A 20,557-nucleotide genomic window follows, 5' to 3' on the forward strand; every position below is an offset into this window, starting at 1 on the left:
GTATCTCATTGAGGTTTTGATTTGGATTTCCCTGATGCCGAGCGATATTGAGCACTTTTTCATGTGTCTGTTGGCCATTTGGATGTCTTCTTTGGAAAAATGTCTGTTCATGTCTTCTGCCCATTTCTTGATTGGATTAAAGAGGTTTTCTTAATAGATGAGTTTTATTGCTCTTTTTCCCTTAATAGCCTTACTCAGCCGAAGAAAAAGTGAGCAACTCTGTGTCAGTTTCCCATTCTTCTTAGGAATTATTACTACTCCATAAAATTCAAAGGTAGGGACCTACCCATCCATACTCTCCGACTCACCACCATCAGACTCACTTGTTTGAGTCATGCACACAGGAAAGGCTTTGTCATTAGAAAGTCACTGGTAGGTCCACATATTACCTGAGAGGAACCCAGAAGTTCCTCAGGCCTTTTTGTGTTAGCCAAGGAGGACAGTTTGAGATCCATCAAATAGGCAAATTTTCATGCGGGTGGGGGTGGCTGGAGGGAGGTGGGGAATGAGCCTGACCAGAGACTTTGAAACCTGGAACAGACCTAGAACATGTCTGTTTCAGTGTACGGGAGCAAGTCCCCAAGGATCCAAAGGCAGCAGGTATCCAGTGCTAAGGTCTATATCACAGAGGGACTCGCTCTGGAGCTGGGGAGACCAGGGCTCCTCTTGGGGACCTTCCCCAATGACAGATTGCACCTGATTTACAATTTCCTTGTGAACTGACCTGCTAATACTAAGTAGCATAGTCTTTCCACTTGGTTGGGTTCCATTTCCTTTGGCTCAAAGCTTATAGTCTAGTCTCTATTACTCTTTCTCAGCACCGTCATGACCAAGAAGAACGAAACTGATAGAGGACGGATCCTCCCCCCTGCCCCGAGCACCTACCTTTGGGATTCAGGGGGTGGATGTTGACATATTTATTTGTGATCAGCCATACCTGGCCGTCCTTCCCGACCCACTGGCATCTTGGGGCTATGTCTGATGAGACCATTTTCTTATGACCGAGGTGGTGGTCATGGTATGGATAATGGGTGGTGAGCCCCGTTGAAGATGAGATGTTGCAGGAGAAGGAGGAAGGGACAGTGACTCAGAGGTTTTAACGCAGTTGAAGCAAAACACAATGACTGGTTTCAGCTTGAGTCATGTTTATGTTTCACTTAGTCTACCGTCATCTTATTTGAGTGACATTTTGTATTCTTAAAAAATTATCGCTTTTGGTTTTCGACTGAATAAGGGATACGGATACCAAGGTACATTCGGGATCCATCTTAATATAAAAGCATGTTTGTTAAAAAAGAGAATACAGCATATCTAGGCTTTTTAAAAATACCTGTCTGGTCCACATCTCAAATCTCATTCAGAAGAACGTTTCAGGTCCTCCCAGCCCTCTGTAGAATCGTTAATAATGACACCAAAGATATTATTTCCACACCTGCCATGAAACGAAGCATTGACCCAGATGCTCGGGATGTAAAATTAATCAGCAGCAGCCTCATTTGAGAAATTTAATTCATACCGCTTCTCTTCTGCTTCCGTTGGGCACTTGGTTGTTAACAGGCATGGTGATCGCGGGAAAATACTGGGATAGCGGAATTCTTAATGAAGAATTCCAGTAGATCCAGATGTTCGGAGTGGTATATAAAGCCACAGAGAAAGAAGTTTCATTTCCTCGAGAACTTCACTATCTTTGTTCATTTATTTATTCTAGAGCCCTCACTGGCCCGCCGCTGAGTGCTGAGCACTGTGTGTTTTAAACAACACGCAGGCACCTTGTTCCCGGGGAATTCACAGTCCAGTAGAGGAAACAAAAGGAAAGTAAACAAACTAATTGAAGAATCACAACTTATCCAGACTGCTGTGAATTCAGGAAATCCTGAGTGCCCACAGAGTGGCAGGCATTGGGCCAGGCCCTGGCAATACAGCTGGTTATAAATTCAGCAGTTTCTGGACCTCACGGGGTTTTTGTTCTAGTGGGAGTGATAGAAAACAAATGGCCAGAAACAGTACCCCCCCCCCGCCCCCAGAAAAAAAATTCAGTTATGTTCAAGCCGTGAGAAGTGCTAAGCAGGAAATAAACTTGGATAGAACCCAATGTGATCGGGGAAGAATTTCAGCAGGAAAGTTGGCCTGGGATGTGTTCTTCAAGGAGCTGCTCTCTGAGCAGAGACCCGAAGGACCAGGAGGAGGCAGCCAGGTGGAGAGAGAAGAGCTTCGCCAGGCACAGGGGAAAGGGAGCCCTGAAGCCTGGAAATAAAAGTACTTCCCTCTTTCTGGAAACCGGAGGCAGGGCGACCAGAGCTTGATCAGTCTGTCAGGGGGAGAGGGGCCTGAGACAGTGACTAGGAGAGAAACCGTGTAGGAGTCTGAGTCCTAAGATTTACACAACAGGATGACATGTTCCCGTTTGCCTGGTGAGAAGGCCACTCTGCCTGGAGAAGGAGTTGCAGGAGAAGGCCAGGCCCTAAGATCATTTGAGAGTTTTTGCATCATCCAGATTGAATTAATTTTAAAATCTCACTTGTCTTTGATATTTTTTTAACAAGCCTACATAACTGTCCAAGGAACCCCTTCATGCTTATTTTGGAACTTTTATCAGGGGCCTACAGTATCCTCACTGTAGACTTCGTCAGATGGTAGAATTGCACCAGAAGAGAGAATTCATTTACCTCTGGTGCTCCAGGTGGGCTAGAAACGCAGGAAATCCTAGGCCTCCTGGCCATGTTTATATAACATCGTCTTGTGGATGACTGCCTGGTACCTCCAAAGATCAGGTGTGATGTGAGGGGAGAGACCAACGTCCTCCGTGAACTCTAGCACTTACACCTGGTAGCAGGCCACAAGTGCAATGCAGAAGGAACTTTTTTCAAAAGAAAGGCTTCTCTAATCTCCTTCATCTTAAACTTTTCTAGCTGGCCTCCCGCATCTCTCTCCCTTTTGTCTCTGAACTTCTTCTTCCACTGCCCCCTAAACCTCTCACCAACCCATCCATGGCTGTCCAGCCTTGTGCCATATTCCTTGAGAGACATGGACGTGTAAGATGTAGTTCCAGCTCTCATGGGTTTTATAAAATAACCAGGGAGACTAAGAGCCACACAAAATTAACAACTAAATACTAAACTATTTGGCACTAATTATTTCAAAGAGCCTTTTTCAGAAAACAGTAGTATGGGCTGCAAAAGGCGGCCAAAACATGTCATGGAAAAGAGCTTTCCGGGCTAGGTAGAGATCAGCTCAAAGGAATGACTGACCTTCACGTTGGATACCCCGTATCTGTGGCTTCCACATGTTTTTTTGTTTTTTGTTTTTTGTTTTTTTCTTGGGGACTTCTGGAAGCATCTATTCAGTAAGTCTGAGTATAGATACCAGGAATCTGTATTTTTAGAAGCTCTCCAGTGATTCATATGCAGGGCCAAATTTAGAAAATATTACTCCAAATGATCTCATCACACCCTGAAGCTGTTTGTTCTCACGCTGCATAAACCTAGGAAGCCTCCCTGAAGGTCTTACTGAAAGTTTCCATTTGTCTTCCAAGGTTCCAGTAAAGGCACAAAAGTCTGGTGTCTCACAGGTGGTATTGCCCAAGTCAGGATAAAAACGATCAGGCCCCTGTCCCATACCCTTTGACTTCTTATTCCTATGCCCATTTTAATGGAAATATCCAACAACATAACAGCCCCCGAGTGATTAACCATAACTGTAAACTATAAGCTTGGGATTTGTATTGTGTCCTTTAAAAAGTTCTATGCCCGGGATATTGAAAGGCAGTCTCAGGCAGAACTAATTATTTAAATGGCCAATCCAAGCTTAGCAAGAGAAATTTTCCCTGGTATCAGTGGTGGAATATTTGGTTGCCTGGCAACCAGCAAATATCTGTGATGCAATGGAAAATCATTAGTTTGTGTCTGGGTTGATTGTGTAGTTCCTAATACCACACTTGGTTCATTTCATTGATGATACGTATTCCTGTTATAGCTTGTTACATATCAAAATGGTGCTGAGCTGCAACTTTACCCAGTTCTAATCTTTACCGAACACCAGCCAACTGCCTAGTCTAGCCCAAATGCACACGGTAGAAATAGATGTTTGGTCCATACAGAAGGCGACAGGATAAGAGAGTGAGAGCAGAATAATTTGGAGATCCGTAAAACTGCTAAGTAAAATGAAATCTAGTGGAGTCCTTAAGAGTGATGGTACAACTTTAATCATGAACTCTCCAACTTTGGAATTCTGTGGATTTCTACCATATGACTAACACCAGCATTTAAGGTAAAGAACATAATATATAAGAGACTTTAATCATAACTTTCCAATCACAGTCTCCTAGAAACTGACAAAATATATGTGGATAGTTTCAAAGTTTGATCTCATTTATAAAGGGCTGCTTTACATTATAAGAACCAAAGAACTGCTATTTGTCAAACTTCCACATTAAACATCTGCCAAGATATCTTATTAGGTAGGTTTTCTTAGTGATAATGAATGGATGCATAAAATAAAACATGCAACCCTGTCATTGTCAGATTCTATCCACACTAAATAACGGAGACATTCATTTCCCCCTTGTCAAAAGTTCATAAATAACAGAAGTAAAACCAGTGAATTGCTGAAGTAGTCATTAGTGTAAGATTATTGTGCACACAACCAAAAAGACAGTTTGCAAACCAGACCAAAACACTGAGGCTCAGGGGTGCATTGTTGTAAAGTAGCTTCTAGTGTGAGAAAGCGGATTATTCTTCACAGTGACTGGTTACAATATGAGAAGTTTCTTGAATCATAGAGAACTCGTCAGTGGTTACCTCCCTTCAACCTTGGGAAACAGTTCACATTTTGCTCATGATGTTCTGAGACATAAGCAAGAAGTGATCCAGGTCAAGTTAACCTTGCAAAATAAGATAAATTAAACTTTGTTTGTATGACTAACCTGGTTTTGTCTGCTCAGGAAATTTTCAAGGCTGGTCTTTGATTGTTTTTTGATTTTAACACCCTCTTTTGTTTGACCTCTCAAACCCAAATCATAATTTTTAAAAGTGATTGATTTTGATTAATTTCTGTCTCCCAAAAGATTTAGAATTGCTTTAGGTAACTTTTTATTAGCCAGTCTAGGACATTTGTACAACAATATAATTAATAGCATTTTTAATGAAAATCATGGTATATTAATTGGTAATTTTTGGATGAGTGTTCTTCCTAATTACTTATTAACCTTTAAATCAGATATACACAAGGGAATGGAGCAAGATTCACGTCTTTGAGTATCTGAAAGCTTTTTCAAGGTGGTTTTTTTATAAAAGGAATCCAGAATAACTGTTTTATCCCCCAGAGGAAACTCAAAATTATATCAGGAACTAAGTGTGGTGTGATGCTTAACACATTAATATGCTTAGAAGTTTTCAGTGTACCTATTCTTGGCACTCTAGTGAATCATCACTAATAGAAGTATGGCTTAATAAGATAGTAAAGATGATGCCATCAATTTTTCTTTATCATTTAAATTTGCAGGTAGTTGCAAATGGTGCTGTAAAGAGGAAAAAAAATTATTATTAGTTGAGATGTTCTATTTGAGTATTTCACTGTATATATTAGAAAATGAAGAAGCCTAGACCCACAGAAGATCTCTAGATCTTTGGCCCCAAATATCAAGTCTGACTCCATGTAATTAAAAAAGGCTTGATAGATAAAGCATGATGTGAACCTGGCTCATCGCCATTTAGACAGTAGGTCCATTTAAATGGCTGAACATAGACTAGGTGAAGAGACAAGTGGATTTCAGAAGGGAAGAGTCCAGTTTCACCTCCTCTGATGGGAGAGGTCATCCCACTCTGGAGGTCTTCTCTGTGGCCCTGCCTCTTCCCAAATTTCTCTTACGCTTTTCTATCAGCACTGTTGAATAACAGTCACTGTTTGAAGGTCTATGTTGCTTTTCACTCTTGGTGGAGATTCATTTTGTCCTTGGGCCTTCCCTCTAGGCCTTTGACTTGTTAACTTTTCTACTTTCTCTCTCTGTCTCTGCCTAATTCATTCATGAAACAAATGTACTGAAGCCTGATATGTCCCAGGTACTATCTTTGGCATAGAGAATCCAGCAGTGAAGACTTCATGTTGGTGATAGTTGGATGGGTGGGGGTGGGGGCGGGGTGGATTCAGAAATGAGTATGAGGTAACTATCATCCGGTGTGATAAGTACTGGGAAAAGTATCTGTGTGCCCTGGAGCATGGAAAGTTCCAGGGTATGTGCTCTGGAAGCATCCTAGGAGCTGGCCAATTCAGACTGGGCACTGGGGGAGGTCAGGGAAACTTACGAGACTTGACTAGGAAAATGCAGGTGGTGGTAGTGGCTAAGAGGGTGGAACATGCCATCTCTGAGTCTTCCTTCTCTGACTCCATGAGGCCACCTGTGTTCTTAGTCAGCCCATCTCTGTCCTTTTGCCTGGGTCCATTCGTTTCCATCTTCCATGTCTCCCTATTGGATTGTCATTTGCTTAAAGAGCAAGCCCTGTGAGGACCATCCATCAAACCATTATGGGACAATAAAGAATATGCTCTGCTTAAAGGCCCTGCTGCAGGTCAGAGGAGGAGTCTGGCTATTCATTCTCCCACAGGGATTCCCAGAGGGGTCTGTATGCAGTTGTAAGTGAAGTTTTAACTGTGGTTCTGCTCGCCATTCCAAAAAAGAAATAACTATTATTTTATTTATCTCTTATTTTAAAGATTTTTTTTATTTATTTGAGAGAGAGAGAGCACGAGCAAGGGAGAGGGAGAAGCAGGCTCCCTGCCGAACAAGGAGCCCAATGCAGGACTGGATCCCACGACCCTGGGATCATGACCTGAGCCGAAGGCAGATGCTTAACTGAGCCACCCAGGCGTCCCAAAGAAGTAACTTTTATTTTTTATTTTTTTTAAAGATTCTATTTATTTATTTGACAGAGACACAGCAAGAGAGGGAACACAAGCAGGGGGAGTGGGAGAGGGAGAAGCAGGCTTCCCGCCGAGCGGGGAGCCCAGTGTGGGGCTCGATCCCAAGACCCTGGGATCATGACCTGAGCCGAAGGCAGACGCTTAATGACTGAGCCACCCAGGGGAGTAACTTTTAAAACGAGAATTAAGACAAAATGCTAATCTGTAAAAAGAACAGCAATAAATACATACACACATTTAAGAATTTTTAAAAAATGGATAAACAAAATGTTTCTTGAAAGGAGAAGAGACAAATGAAAGAAAATCATCAGCAGCATCATGGCTGCCATTTTCTGAGCATATCTACACATTGTCCACTGTACCAGCCATTGTCTGGGTACTACATGTAATTCTTCAAACAATCCTGGAAGGCAGGATTCTCAAAACAAGTCCTGGAAGGGTCTTCGGCACAAAGTATGAGCTCAGTAACTATTTCCTAACTATTTCCTGAATCAGTGAAGACATCAGTGCTTCTAACCGCTTGGTGTCTGTCTCTCCCCCTCCCTCACCCCCAGAATATAAATTCCTTAAGGGCAAGAAGCTTGTTTTGCTTTCTTCCATATGCCAAGCACCTAGAATGGAGGCTGGCACATGGTAGGCATTCATTAGATACGCCACCTCTAAAAGACAAGAAAACAGAGACTTAGCTCAATTCTGGATTTATGCAAAATCACACATAAACTGGGACCATTTAGGACTTGACCCCATGTCAACCCATGTTATTCTTCCCTTTACATCACACCAGTCAAGCCTTTCCTTCTGTACAATCATTCTCTAATTATCTCAGGCCTGCTCTGGAGATACTTTTCCGTCTAAACATTCACCAATATGGTTTTGTTTCAAGGACCTAGCACAATAGCATATATTGGTGAATATTTAGCCCAAACCTATTAATAATGTAAATTATCAACTTTCCTAAAAAATAATTGGAGGGGGGAACAGAAATGGAAAACTTTATTCCTCCTGCTTGTGCTGGGAAAACCATAGGGGAATGCACGGGCAAGAAAGGATTGCCTGGGGGCACCTGGGTGGATCAGTCAGTTGAGCATCTGCCTTCAGCTCAGATCATGATCTCAGGGTTCTGGGATTGAGTCTTGCATTGGGCTCCTGCTCAGAGGAGGTCTGCTTCTCCCTCTCCCTCTGTGCTCTCCCTTTCCCTCTCTCTCTCTCTATCTCAAGTAAATAAATAAAGATCTTTAAAATAAAAAAGTAAAAAGAAGGGGTTGCCTGTCCACTGCATCTGCAGTGGGGTTTCAGCTACTGGGACATTGCAGCTTAGTCTCAAGAGAATTTATTTACATTATTAACATGTAAAGACAAACTCACTGGTGTGTTACGACTCATCCTCATAATGAAGGTCATTATGGTAAGCAGGCATGTGTGGGCAGACTGTAATCCTGAGTACAAGAGCGTAGTGAAGTGCCTAACTCGTCACAAACCTGGCAGGTTTGGAAGAAAGGCAGCAATCTGTTGTGATCATCAGAATAGTCCAGGTGTCTCAGTTTCACGAAGTGTGATCATCGAGGCATTGGGTGGTTTATCACACGAAATTGCAGCTCTAGATTTTTCTGGTTCTTTCTCTAATAGTCGTCTCTCTCCATTTTTCCCCATTAGGGGGGCAAAATTAAAGATTCCTAATATTGAAAGCGTTATAGAGAATGATGCACTCCCATATGCTATAGAAATATAAATTGGTCTTAGACTTGTTGGGGGACAATTTGGAAATACAAATTATATTCATAAATGTTGATAGTATTCAAGTCAGCAATTCCACTTGTAGATATTTTTACTAAAGAAATACCTATATGTGTGAATAAAAAGGCATGGACTAGGGTGTTCATGTCAGTAGTATTAATAACAGTGAAAAGTAAAAACAATCACCAAACTAATCAATAAAGTCGTCCAGGGAGGGTTAAATAAACTATGCACCCCTGATACTACGAAGTACACGTGACCCATAAAAAAATGAGGTGGGGAACCACTCTGTCTGTTTGTCTGCTGTATCAAACACACACACATCTAACTTGGAAAAAATCTCCAAAACATATTATTTAGTAGGAAAAAAAAAGCCAGTTGCAATATTTTGTACACTATAATCTGTTTGTACTTAAAATGCATTCCAAAAGATATATTTCTATAGATACATATATAATATATACATATTATATATGTATTGTATATCACATTATGTTATAGCACGTTATGTTATATAATAGATAATATGTACATGTGATGTATATTACATGATTGTATCTAATATTATATATATGCTACAATTGAGTTGCAACAGCTAAGCTGTAACCAGAGACACGATCATCCTACGGCTTTTAACCACATGACATAGACCAATGAACAAGAAGTTCATGTCACTCTCATATGGGATGTGGTGGGTGCTCCACAGTCATTCAGGGCTGGGGCTCCTCCCAGATCATGGCTCTGTAATTCTTTAAATCTTAGAGTTTTAGAATCTGCATGGCCAAGGCTGGGTCACTGCTATATCCAAGTCCCAACCAGCCTTAAAGGAAAGGAGAAAATATGGAAGAACCCCACTTGCTATCTTAAGGGTCCCAAATTGGAGATAGCACACATCCTTTCCACTCCCAATCTTTTGGTGAAAACTTAGCTAAACATCCACCCCTTATAGCAAGGGAGGGTTGGCAATGCAGGCCCCCGCTAGATGACCACATACCCAACCACAGATTATTAGGGTGAAAGTGAAAGGGAATAATGTTGGTGGACAGCTAGCTGTCTCCTCCACCATATAGAGAACTTAACACAAATAGAAAACAGAGGGAACATGAAGTTTTACTGTCAAGTAAGGATGAGGCAGCATGTCAAAGGAAATCTTTGCTTTCTCAGTGTTCTTGGAATTGTCTAACATGAGTAGGAGAGATTATGACAGCTTGACAGGCAGGGAGGTCAGTTGCCTAATCTGTCCAACTCTGGGTGATAGCTCCCTACAGCCCACTTGACCTCCCACCTGACCTCTCATAACTCGTGCAATATTGCCTTTCTCCTCATCTTACTCTTTGCCTCCGATATCTTTACTCCACTATCCATCCATGCTAGCCACCATTGAAATGCTCTAAGATTTGGAAGCTCAACACCTACTGGACTGTAATTGTATTAAAAAGAAAGGTTGCCCCTGGCCTTTATCCCTGCACTGAGATTTGCCCAATGACTCTGTAGCTCACGCAAATATATTGAGCATTTATAACAATGCGAGCTACAGTAGGAAATAGAAGTGATGAGAGAAAATTTTGGTTGACACTAACCTTCCCCTTCAGAAGGTCTGTCTAAGTGGCCAAACAGCACATCGGCGTCTGAATGATGGGTACCAGTGGCTGTGGGTATGCCCAAGTTAGCAGAACGGCCATTAAGGTAAGAAGGACTTCAGAATGGTGAATGCGGACTGGGGCGGGAAGTTTAAGAAAAGACCTCTCAGTGAGGTGAGACTGGAATTGGGCCCCCAGGCATATGTGGTAGTTGTCAAGACATAAAACCATTCACGTGTATTCGAGGGATGGAGGGGTCCTTTATTGTTCACCTACTATATGCTGTGTACTGTGCCAGGTAATGTTGCATGCATTATTCCACTTATCCTTACAACACATCATTAAGGTAGAGAGCCTAATTTTACAGATAAGGAAACTGAGGCAAAGAGATCTTATAATAGTAATTCAGGGTCTCAGAGGTAGTAAGTGGAACAGGTGCAATTGGTGTCCAGACCTATATATTTTCTGGATAGATCTAGATTTGTCTGGTTTCTCATTAGCTCACTGTGTCTGAGAGCCTTTCGGGTGGAGGAAAAGCAGGGGCAATGTAATGGGATGGAGCTGAGTCTGGTCTGCTGAGGGACAGGGAAGCGAGCGGGTTGAGTCGCAGGATGGCATTCCATATGCTTTGGGGCTGAGGTCACCCTGGTGTCTGAGCACTCAGGTACAAGAAGATTGAGTTCCTGGTAGGAAATGCTGTATCACATGCTTCGCTTGGCATTGAGTTCTCCCCCAGCCCCGAGAGAGAGAAAGAAGCTCTACAAGTCAGTCCAGCTCCACTGGCCCAATTTAACAATTTAACCAGTTTAGAAAAGGGGTTTCATTGGCAGAAAACACCCCCAGCCTCTAAGCAAATGGTGATGAGAGCCCTGCATTACTCCAAGCTACTTGTGGTCACCAGGAGCGAGAACAGGCAGGGTCTTCGTGTCCCTGACCTATGGGGGCTCTAAAGGAAGCTCTGCTACTTCTGTCACATTTCTTCTGGTTGGACCCATTCCCAGTTCTTCACGAGGTGACAGTATTGCCATGTTTTCTCGGAGCTTGCACCCTTTGAAATGCCTCTGGCTTTCTGCAGAGATTCTCTAGCACATCCTCGGCCTTGGAGATTGCTCAGCTGTCTCTCCCTGGTACTGCAGGCATCGTCATTTGCCTCTTCCTCATGAGGCCCCTCTCAGCTGGAGGGCCTCCCCAAAAGCTCTCTTCCTACGCTAGGTCCCCTTCTTTCATTCTCGGACCCACGCCGTAGACAAGCCCCAAATGCTGTTTGAAGAGCTTTCCTCTAGAAGGGCCTCATTATTCTGATCAAATGCGAGAAGATCATCCCAATCAATTAGAAAGATATGGCAGGAGGATCCTGTATTACGGAGAACCCGAATGCCAAATGGCGTACTTCATATTTTCTCCTAAAGCTATTTTGGTTGGGGGTGCGATCCCCTGGGGAAAGCCTCGGAGTTCCTTGAGCAGGAGAACGAGAGGATAAAATTGAAGTTTACAACCCGTAGTCTGGTAACAGTGTGTAGGATTAATTGCAAGTGAAAAAAAGACTGTGTCTCACAATTCCAGAGTATTAATATATGCCCAGCACCATGCCAGGCTCTTGAAAAGCATTATTTCACTTAATCCTCACTACCAACCCTCTGAGCTTGTGCCCATTTTGTGGATGCAGCAACTGAACCCTACAGAGAATTTCCATGTTTCCGTTGGCTGGTAGGTGGCAGAGCCAAGTCCCGTGCCAAGTATTTCAACCCTAATACAGCAGGCACAGACAGGTCAGTAGAGTGAAGCCAGAGAAACTCCCAGGAGGCTGGTGTGGAGTCCATACTCTATGAGGCTCCAGGAATAATAGAACAGAAAGGAAGGAGAGAGCATTCACAGGAAGGGCTTACGGACTGAGAGCAAAAAGGAAGTCAAAGAAAAGAGAGAGAGGACACTTAGTCCAGGCACATGTCAGTGGTCATATCATCAAACTCCACAATAACTTCTGTTTAAGATTAATTTATTTGAGAGAGAGAAAATGAGTGTGGGGGGAGGGGCAGAGGGAAAGAATCTCCAGCAGACTCCAAGCTGAGTGTGGAGCCTGCCTCAGGGCTCGATCGCACGACCCTGAGATCATGACCTGAGCTGAAATCAGGAGTCGGACGCTTAGCCGACTGAGCCACCCAGGCGCCCCTCTCCACAATAAATTTGTGGGAAAGACCTTATTTTTCCTATTTTGTGGTTGAGGAGATGGGTTTAGAGATTTGCAGTGATTCTACAGTACCTGAGTAGCAGCGCAGGGATTCGAACCGTGCCCCAAGCACCCCCCAATCTGCTGCCTTTGGTCCCTCATTGCACTGCTTTAAACATAGCTTCAAGCTTGAGCCCTGGGCATGGGGAGGAATCACAATGCCATTCCCAGAAGTGGGGGAATCGTCAGGGAGAACAATGTGTGAGTAGACATTGGGCACAATAAGTTTTTTGGGGGGTGAGGTGGCAGGTGTATGTTCAGGAATAAATTTCTTGAGTATCTGGAGACTGGAGCCACCATGCCCATTTGAGTGGCAGAAGTCAAGAGACTGATGCTGACTCCTCAAGGAAAAACAAGTGCAGTCAGAAGAGGAGGGCACTGGAGTCCGGGGAGCAGGACTGCCCACAAATAGAGGCCAGGAGAAACGACAGGTGACAGCAAAAGAGATGAAGAGGTCACGGCACCCAAGGGGAAAATAAGAGGGCACCATGATCCGACACTTTCCAGACAGAGGACGTGTAAGGAAGGTTCTGAATCCAAGCGTGTCTCAGCCAGCCGGCTGTCTGTTCACTGCAGCCTGCCCAGGCTGCTACCATGATGTTTTGAATCATGTCACATTCATAAAGAATATATTACATTCCGTTAAATGCTGTAACCACAAAGGACAATGAAGGCTTTACTCTCTTGGGCACCCACTGCTTTGGGTGGTAAATGCCCTGTTTTCACAGCAACTCCCTCGAACTGGTTCTTGTTTTCCAATAAACTATTTGCTGAACATTTGCCTTACATAAACAAATAGAAAAATAATAATAGTGTATATTCCCTCTGAACATTATAGGAAAGTGTAGGCTTCCACTTAATGAGGTTTGGAAACAAAATAGCAATTTTGATGTCCTGTCAGGCTTGTTAAATTGCGATTCTACCAGGATTTTACATTGAGCCAGAACCAGCACATCCCAGGGTATAAATTAGGCATAATTGGATAGGCACCGATTCTTTCGGGTCACTGGGATAAATTTAATGCTCTAATTGAATAAATGATACTGTTGTAGCCTGAAAAGCTCTCTCCCAAAACTTCTAGCTCGCTCTCTGGCAGTAACTGGGGAAGTTGAGTCTCTTTTACGATTTTATATGTCTTTTACAAACCTAACCCCACATCTGGAAAATGGCTCCAATCTAGACCTATTGGTTTCTATTTTCCACTGAGGGAGGAAGGATTTGCATTATTAAAAAAGTTCTCTGATTAATTCTGTTGGAAAGTCATATTTAGAAAACACAGTTCTATGTTATTCAGAGAAGAAAGCTTTGTCATGTATCTTATCTACCTAAACTTTGTAGGGATTGACCTAGTTGGGTGAAGTAGAGAGGTTTTTATTTGATCATCGCTTATACCAACTATAAGTTAAAAATTTATATTAAAAATTTTTTGTACCTTTTTACATAGCTCAAACATATGAAAACAAATTTATTTACTTTTACTTTTAATTTAATGATATTTGCTATTGTCCTCTTGTATGTTGTCCAAATTCTTCAATATACCCGACATGAGCCAGGAGTGTAATGATCTGGCAAATGAAGGATTTTATGGTATATCAAATATAAGAACTCTGAAGGACCTGGCTTTGGATTCCAGATCTATACCGTTGATAAGCGAGGTGACTTTAAGCAAGTGATTTGCAATGAAATGGTAACACTGCTAATATCTAGTCTGCTTGTTAGCTCATCGAATTTTCATAAGCATCAAATGATGTTACAAAAATGACAGTGCTTTGAAAACTATTAAATGCTTACAAATAAATACATTGCCATATGGAACTAAACTAATACATTCTATGTTGTTACCTCCAGGACAGTCCCTAACGGGAGGAAAGTGAGAGGGCTTCTAACCCTGCTTAATGTGGAGAAACTCTGTTCAACTTTTCTACCTTCTGTCTGACTTATACATTGGTTTTCTGCATAAGGCTTCTTTGGAAATCGGCTGCTGAAAAAAAAAAAAGGTTGAAAATCACTCTTCTGTGTCCTATTGGGCTTTTTGCCCATATTCTTCCTTCTTTAACTGCCAGCCCACCCTTAAGCAAGTAACTGCTCATTATCACCTTTACAGAAATTCTAAAAAGGTAAAATTCCAGTTAGGTTCCTTCCTTGACTTCTTATCAGGAATTCCGGTTAAGTTCCTGGGTTGAATTTAAAACTAATGGTTAAAGTGTGTTTTTAGATGAATTACTATTATTCTTTAATTTTCTTTTTATCCCTATGCATAATTAAGAAATTACTATAATAAGAGAATTCCTTTGTAGCTAATTATAATCTATTACATTACTTGGAAATAAGAGTGAAATCTTAGACTTACACATGTATCAGATAAAATGAGCAAATCGGAAAACTGATCAGTACCCAGTGTTCAGCTAATATTGGGTTGATATGGTTTTAAGTTAACTGTTTAAAAGCCTAAATCATTACTTCAGAATTTCAAATCATACAACTGCAGGCTATCTATAGTTTTTGTAGATTCTTATAGTAGGTTTCTCCCGAAGAGTTCAAGACATTTGACAGCAAGTTCCTCCATCATCATTTACATTTCTAAGAGGGACTAGGCAGAGGAAGAGGTGAAGAAGGCACAGGAAAGGAATAGAAGGAATGCATCCTTTCCCACGTGCCTGCGTGCACACACATGTGCAGGGGCAGGCACACACATGCGCACATGGGTGCATGCATGCATGCTCATGCCTGTGTGCACACGTGCACTGCTTAAGGGAAAACAACAGAACAGAACTCCAGTGGGGCTTTCTCTGCCTCAAGCACGGAGGCGTGCTGGCTGAGCAAGTTCCGCTGCTAGTCTGCACATACTCCATTTGTCTCTTTACACAGAGGAAGGGGGAATCATAGAGAACATTTCTATAACCACTTCCCAACCCTTGTTCTCTGCCTTGCGACCTGACTGCGGTTCCCAGTGCTCCACCAAAATTAACCTCGAACGGATCACCAATAACTATTTAAATGCCATATTCATTGATCATTTTTGCAACTTTTAATTTTCCTTGACCTTTCAGCAGTATTTGACAATGTTGGGCACTTTCACTTTCTCACCCGATACCACTTTGTCCAAGCCATACCTTCTCGTGCCTTGCCTTTCCTTCAAGACCTATATTTGTAGACCCTCTAATTACCATCTGAGACTAAATGGTGATGGCCTCTTCTTGCCACCACTGTAACTTAAGTGACTCATATTACATGATATTGCGGCGATTTGTGGGCACTATTGGGAGTCTGGCCTTGGGCCACCAGTGTAAATGCCTGGGACATAAATGGGAAGCCAACTCTTTGGTGATCCTCATTTAACTTTTGCCCCCTCTGAGCAAGGAACAAAGTAGCAAATGCTTTCAGAAAAACCTGAAGGGATTCCCAACACCAGGAAGGGAGGGAGAAAAATAGGTGTCCTACTTATTAGCTCATTTTCCGTGTGGAAAAAACATGCATGGTAAGTAGAAAGCCTTTGGACATTGGTCTCCTGGGGCTCAGTAGAGACTGATGTTGGTTGCCAAGCAACAAGAACAAGGCTCAAGGACTTTCTCTTCTAGCTGGGAAGCATATCTGGATGGGTTCTCAAACAAGATTTCTGGAATTTATAGGGAGGCTCAACCTTGGTTAGATCACTCAATGTTCATGAGTCCTCCAGCACGCCTAGCCCTTTAGAATCTTGATTCTTGTTGTCAGCATAGCATCTTATTCAGTATTTGTTTTGTGCATGTTCCTGTTATCTTCCTAGTTAAATTGAAAACTCTTTTGAGGGATAGAAAGGATGCCTAAATCTTATGGATCCTACCTCCCAGCATTCAACATATAGTGTATCTGCAATAAAACCGTATTAATTGATTGATGGATTATTTGAGCTACCAGTCTAGTTTGTTGTCAAAGATCTTCCTTTTATTTTTCTTAGTGGACCTAAATTTATTGACACTTGTAGAGGCCCACTTTACCTTTCAACTTTTTACTTCCATTGATTTTTCCATTGTGTGTGCCAAAGCCTTAAATTGATTCCAGTTGTTTAAAAGAGATGTATATTTTTCTTCTACACATTCTAAGGGGGAAAAAAACTTGAATGTGTTTTCCCTAGACTAAACCAAAACCAGATAGTTTTTCCAGAAATGTATGAATAAACAACCAAGTGATTACTTTAGAAGCTGACATGCCATTATATTGGATTTCAGAGAGGTCAGGTAATTCCATATTTCATGAGACTCCAGGTGAAAGAAAAAAATATTTAGTCAGCAAGAGGAAAAGGAAAAGTAAACCCAAAAGCTCTCTTGTTCAGATTTGTGGTATAAAAACTGAGCAATTTAATGTAGAAACAATATGGCAAATTATATTAGTCAGGGAATCTGTTGCTTTTAAGATAAAAGGGATATTCATAACATTTTTTGCTGTTTAAAGACAAAATAGTTCTCCTTTCATGATCATAGAATCATAAAATCTTGGATCTGGAAAAGACTTTAGAGAATTAAATTATTTTCCATCAGTGCCAAGACGGTGACTCCTTTAGAGCAAGGATTGTATTTTTTACTTCCTCTTCAAAATGTCCGCAGTGCTGAGTCAAGAGATGTGCATTCATCTCCCTTAAATAACAGTCCATGATGTGGATCATTGGTATAGATTCACAGCCATAGAGGGTAAAAGGAAGACGTCAACTTCACTTTCTGGAATTGTCTTTCTCTTTGGTAACAGCCCATTTTGACCCACAGAGCTATTATAATAATAGGGATTATATCTTTGGGATTTTCCCTGTGTCACTCATCAAAATGTCATGCAAAGAGCTACACTGGTGCTTTTGTTGCCCGACAAGCATTGGCTGGCTACCGGAATGCCTGCAGGCCCCAGTTCATAGAGAACTGCGCAGACCTGCCCATTCAAAGATTGTTGCGAGGGCCTTGCCTTGATAGCCCCACAGTACAGCCCCTTATAATGATCCTAGATCAATACTCACAGAGTTGTCTAGGAAGTCCTACCAGCTGTCACTTAAGGGTAATTAACACATCTCTCTCAATTATGCATGCTGGTAGAAGAATTTCAAACATTTGGCTGGATAACAAATTCATCCCCTCCATTAGAGAAAGGTCATTCCTCTGGCCATCTGGATATTTACTTTTCTTTAGAAATGAACTTCATGGAATTTTTCTGTCAGGAGGGAAAAATGACGAGGACAAAGGGAATTTCTTAATAAAAATAACTCCTGTTCACCGTGCCCACAAACCACCAATCTTAGATGATACATCCAGTCCTTATTTATTCCACTATTCATGTGTATCATGCTTCAGGGGCATACTCTTATGACAAGAGTTGCCTCCCATGACCCTTAGGTGTTCTTATTGATATCTATAGCAGAATATCTCTTTTTTCCTCCTACGTGTTCATAAAAGGCATCTGCAACTATGTTGGGGGAAGTTAGAAAAGAAAAGGTGCTAGGAGATGGTGGCTAAGTCCTGACTCCACGGGATGATACAGGCTAGCAGGAAGGAACACAGAATAGTTGTAATACAATGATCAGATCCTTCCCTGTCAACCAGGCACACAAAACGAAGCCCTGTGGGAGGAGGAGACATTCCTGAGTGGGACTAGGAAGGCGTCGTGGAGGAGAGGGTGCCTGAGATGGGCCAGTGGACGTGGAGGAAGAGGGCATTTGAGGCAGAGGAGCCTCACGAGCGTGCGTGTGCAACCAGGAAAGTGGGATGTTTGGAATTCAAGAAGAAATACAGGTGGACTGCCATGTAGAGGACTATAGGGCATGGAGGGAGAGAAAATAATAATGATACGTTGAAACAGGATTGTGGGAGGGCCTGAACAAAAGTGAGGAATTTGGACTTAAGTCTGTACGACAGGACCATGAAAGATTTTGAGCAGGGAGATGAAAACTTAGCAAAATGACCTTCGTGACTGTTAGAGGTTGAATTGCATCCCCCCACTCTTATGTTGAAGTCCAAACCCTCAATATCTCAGAATATGGCCTTGTTTGGAGATAGGTCCTCACAGACCTGATGAAGTTAAAGCAAGGTCATTAGGGTGGGCCCTGATCCAGTGTGACTGGTGCTCTTATCAAAAGGGGAAATTTGGGGGCACCTGGGTGGCTCAGTAGGTTAAGCATCTGACTCTTGATCTCAGCTCAGGTCTTGATCTCAGGGTCGTGAGTTCAAGCCCTGTGTTGGGCTCCACACTGGTCATGAAGCCTACTTAAAAAGAGGGGTGGGGACTTAGACAAAGAGACACAAATGGACAGGAGACAATGCAAAGAGACGCAAGAAGATGGCCATGTACAAGCCAAGAGAGGCCTGGAACAGACCCTTCCCCAGAGCCTTCAGAGGGAGGGTGGCCCTGCCAACACCTTGACCTTGGACTTCTAGCCTCCAGAACCGTAAGACGACTCATTTCTGTGGTTCAAGCTGCCCAGGCTGTGGTCCTGTGTTCTGGCAGCCCCGGTGGACTCACGTAGCAGCCGTGTGTGAGATGGGCTACAGAACGCGTGCTCTGGGAATGTAGGAAGGCGGCCTCACAGGACGGTGATGATGAGAAATCAGACAAGGAGAGAGAGCAATGGCAGTGTCGTAGAGAGAGGCGCTTCCTGATTGAGCCCCTGGCAGAAATGTCAAGGTGTCCTGTATAGCACATAATGTGCTCCTGGTGCTTTGTTCAGGGTTCGGATTGGGCGTGAAAAGGTCCTAGTTGGTCCTGGCTCTGATACCAGCTGGTGGTCCCAGGCAAGTCCTGCCCCCTCTCTAGCCCGGTGTGCCCATCGTGGAGGGAGGGAGGGCACCACGTCATTGCAGATTCTGCGTCCAAGACCATTTGGATTTTATGATGCTAATTACATGAAATTTGATGTTTGAGACGAGTACACACTTGTGTGTGTGCTTGTGTGTGTGCGAGTAAGCTTTATAACCCCACCTGTTTCTAAAAGGAATCTGAGGGGACTTTCAGAGTTCAGCATCATTGTTTTTAAAAGGGACAGCAAAGTAGAAAATCAATGTGAAGGAAATGAGAAACATATTACAGTCACCTGAGGTGAACTCACTACAGTATTGGATTTGAACTTTAACTCTGAGTTTCCTGGCAGTTACGGCAAAAAGAAAAACCTGGGCTCATTGTCTGATAAAAAGCAGTGTAATATGATTAGTTCTTGAGAAAAACATCTAGATATGCTGACTGCTCAGATAAGATCACATTTAAAAAATACACCAATTCAAGATACACTAAGTGCCGTGCAAAAATCCATACTTTTTAATCCAATAATTCCACTTACACTGAGGAAATAAAAATGGCAGGGGGAGGGGCTGTGGGAGAAAACGCTTGTCACAAAACTATTTATGAACGTGTAAAACTATAAAGAACCAAAATGGGAGGAATAGTTACTTGTGATGCATCCATGCAGGGAGTATAATGTACGCGTCATAAGCAAGACTCCCCAGCTGTTGAGGGGAACAAGTTGATGGTAGCCCCCATGAGAATAATCAAGAGCTAAAATTATTTCTTCACCAAGATTATAACTTCACCAAGATTATGGAAAACCTCAAAGGGAGTCCTCAAACATAGTAATAATAATAATAATAACTCCGAAGCGTGATCACCCCCATATAGCCCCAATTTTTAATAATGTTTACAATTAAATTTAAAAGAACAAGCCAGCTCACATATTCAAATTTTACTCGTTGGCTGTGCTTTATGGGATCTCATTTTTTAGCTAAAAGGAAAGGAAAAGATTTCAGAAATTCAAAAACAGCAAAGTGAAATTACACTATTTGGAAAAGGCTGTTAATTTCTTGAAACAGCTTTTGGTTTTCAGAAGTGATTTTTGTAAACATGCGTGGATGTTGACGGTCATGCAGAAACCCTTCGTGCTTGCTTCTGAGGTCGCTGCAGCAGGCAGCATGAAGCATGCGCTAACCTACTGGTAAGGGGCTAGGGATGGGTAGGTCCATCGGTCCTCTGTCCACGGCGCCCTCACAGGCCTCCCCACCTTGGTTAAGCTCTTCTAGTGACCCAGCCACCAGTATTCCTCCTCTGATCACCTGCTCGTTGCTCACTGCTGATAACGAATTCTCTGCGTCACTCTCCA

General features: G+C 42.5%; 1 protein-coding gene and 1 long non-coding RNA gene across 7 annotated transcripts in view; both read left to right on the forward strand.

The window, feature by feature from the left end:
- Positions 1–20,557, forward strand: part of MBNL2 (muscleblind like splicing regulator 2) — a 142,246-nt gene that overhangs the window by 45,992 nt on the left and 75,697 nt on the right. The gene's annotated exons all lie outside the window — the stretch shown is intronic.
- LOC145720690 (uncharacterized) lies at positions 7–6,656 on the forward strand. Its single transcript, XR_014143867.1, has 2 exons — positions 7–2,367; positions 2,459–6,656. It is a non-coding gene; the product is annotated as an uncharacterized LOC145720690 (long non-coding RNA).

This window comes from Leptonychotes weddellii, chromosome 3 (assembly GCF_054177405.1).
Source record: "Leptonychotes weddellii isolate Sample4059 chromosome 3, ASM5417740v2, whole genome shotgun sequence".
NCBI classification, from domain to species: Eukaryota; Metazoa; Chordata; class Mammalia; order Carnivora; family Phocidae; genus Leptonychotes; species Leptonychotes weddellii.